At 33.7% G+C, this 3,143-nt stretch overlaps 1 pseudogene; it reads left to right on the top strand.

Annotated features, from left to right (window-relative positions):
- The first annotated feature begins 2,756 nt into the window (after positions 1-2,756).
- On the top strand, positions 2,757-2,875 carry LOC112483989 (annotated as a pseudogene).
- The last annotated feature ends 268 nt before the right edge of the window (positions 2,876-3,143 follow it).

Raw genomic sequence — 3,143 nt, forward strand, 5'->3', positions numbered from 1 at the left:
TGGAGATTTTTAATTCTTTGTATGGCTTACAATTACTATCTAATTTTCTTTACATAAACCCGAGAGACTCCTTTTTGATATTTCTTTCAAAGCATATCTAGTTGTAATAAACTCCCTCAGCTTTTCTTTATTTCTGGCTGTCTTAATATCTCCATTTTTTTGAAGGACAGTTTTGCTGAATAAGGAAATGTCATTTGACAATTTATTTTCTTTCACCATTTTAATATTATCAACCCACTGCCTTTTGACCTCCAATGTTTCTGATGAGAAATTAACTTATAAACTTATCAATGATCCTTTGTATATGATGAGTCACCTTTTTCTTGCTGCCTTCAAGATTCTCTGTCTTTATGTCTTTTTGTGGCTCTCTCACAGTTTTCCTTACTTGGAGTTTATTGAATTTCATTAAATTTTCTTCAAATATATTTTTCTTTTCCTTTCTTCTGGAATTCTCACAATACATATGTTCATCTCTTTTAGGATGTCCCACAGATCTGAGGCCCTGTTTATTTTCATTTCTTCTTTATTTTCTGACTCAATAATTACAAATGTGCCATCTTCAAGTTTGCTGATTCCTTCTTTGTGTCAGATTTGTTTTTGAACACTTCTTGTGCATTTTTAATTCAGCTATTCTACTTTTAAGCCTCAGAATTTCTTTCAGTTCCTTTTTATAATCATCTCTTTATTGATATTCTTGTTTTCTTCATACATCATTTTCCTATGATGTCTTAAGATCTTTGAGTATTTTAAACAGTTGTTTTGAAGGCTTTGTCCATTTAATTCATACTTTGCCATTTCCTTGTATGCTTTGATTTTTTATTATTGTTGAAAATTTAGTTTGAATCGTATAATGTGGTAACTCAGAAAATAAGATGATTGCCCTTCCACAGGTTTTGCTGTTTGATTGTTGCAGGGTAATTTTCTGCTCATAATCGGCCTGAGGTGAAAGCTTATATCTTCTCAGGTCTTTGCTGTGCCTACTTCACTCCTTGGGCTTGTGCAATAGCTAAGTTCTCTTGTATACCATCTTGTTTTGAATGTACAGAAAAGCCCAATGTGGCTCCTTTAAATATCTTGGTGGCCTCTTTACATAGTGGAATGAAACAATGATTTCCAGCCTCTGTATCTACACGTTGATAATGAGAAGCCACTCTTAATAATCAACACATAAACACAATATCTGGAGACAAGATATTGGTCATAATTGGCCACCCCGACTCCAACAAGCCATACCACAAACAGGCTGCCATCCTCATAGCTGCCAGGCACAAGGCTTAAGGCATGGGATGAGTAGCCATTACCATGTTGAAGCCCCAAACCCGCCAATATTAACTGTAGTTTACCAGTCAGGCTTCCCCCTGGACACTAAAAACTTTCAAATAGAGTCCACTATTTCAAAATAGTCACTTCATTTTGTGCCATATAATTATTTTCTAGATGGAGAAACAGATTCCTGGCACTTTCTTTTCTATCATATTCCCACTATCACTCTGGTAACCTGATATTCTGTCATATAGCTGTACAACAATATTTTAATCATGCAATAAGTCATAGACATTAGATTGCTTTCTGGTCTATATAACTTAAAATATGTAACCTTGAAAATAATATGTACCCTTAAGAAAATAGATCCCTACATTCAATTTCTTAAAATATCTATTACTATATCCTGAGCATTTCCCGTATGTTACTAAATGCTACAATTTACGTTTCTATTTTGCAGCTGGTACATAGTAACTGATTGACGTGGTCAATATATTAAAGTGAGGAAAGGACCAAATTATGACCACAAAAATATTTTCAGCATTTCTGATAGATACAGCCACTTATTGCTTTGGATTCATTTATTTAATACAAGAATATTGTTTTTCTTCACTTCATTTAAGGTTTTGTAGACAGGAAAATGTTATTGGCCATTTGAGTATTCAGAACCTTCTCTACAATCTGGATGAATACAACTAAATTTATAAAATGTACTGGAACATTTGCTCACATTGTTCCTTCATTTTACATATAATGTAACCAACTTAGGAAGGGTTTAATGATTTGCTGACATTGACAGCATAAATAGGGGTAAAATACATTAAAGATAAATTGCTGGAATGACTCCTAATTTCATAGAAAAAATAAGATCCAATGCTGATACATGGCTGCATGAGTTACTATTGCTGGTTCTACCATTCCATTTGTAGAAGCATTTAGTTATTATAATTACACAATCTGTCATATGTATATTAAGCTTAGTGTCATGAAACATGCTAAAATGAAAAGCTACTAAATATAAATGTCTGCATATGTTTTTCTAAAAAAAAAAGTTTATTTTCATTAGATACTAAATATTTATAAACATTAACTAATTGTAATTTTAAACTGTGATAGTTTGCTGTAACACATTTCTGACTCCTGGGATTTTAAAATAGTGGGGGTTCGCGTTTGTCTACAAGGATATTTTTGAACACTTTAAAGAACCATGTGTATTATGAGCCAGAGGTTGCCATGGAAATAAGGTATTCAAAGTAACGAAGAGCAATTAGTTGTCTATGCTATATTCACAAGGCTTGCACAGTTACAAACACATTTTATTTTCATGTTGTTAGTAATTTGGCCATCGTTTCCTCCTAAAGTTAGTTCTGCTTTTTAGCCTCAGATATTTTTACTATCGGTGTGCTAAAATTGGGTCTTCGCTCTTTCTGATTTTGTGTTCTTATTGAGTTGATTCGGCATAGGAAAAAGTTGTGTTTTAAGAGGGGAGAATAATCTATGGCCATGCCACCCTGAACAAGCCCGATCCCATCTGATCACAGAAGCTAAGCAGGGTCGGGCCTGGTTAGTACTTGGATGAGGGACCACCTAGGAAGACTAGGTGCCGTAGGCGTCAAAAATTTAAAAAATTAGAAAATAAGGGATTGTAAGCTGACGAGGTCCTTGCAATCTGTGAGGTCAATCAAGAGTTGCCTCACCTTAGGAAAAAAAAAGAGCAAAGAGTAATATATACAATTTAAACAGAAAGCAAAAGAAGTAATTATTTGTAATGTGACTATGACACTAGACTATTGCTCCTTTATGTAAACTGAAGTACTTTTACAACTGTTTTCCTAACATCAGAATCTCCCAAGTAAGGAAATGTTTCATAAATCATCACC

Source organism: Pteropus alecto, unplaced genomic scaffold (assembly GCF_000325575.1).
Source record: "Pteropus alecto unplaced genomic scaffold, ASM32557v1 scaffold166, whole genome shotgun sequence".
Taxonomy (NCBI): domain Eukaryota; kingdom Metazoa; phylum Chordata; class Mammalia; order Chiroptera; family Pteropodidae; genus Pteropus; species Pteropus alecto.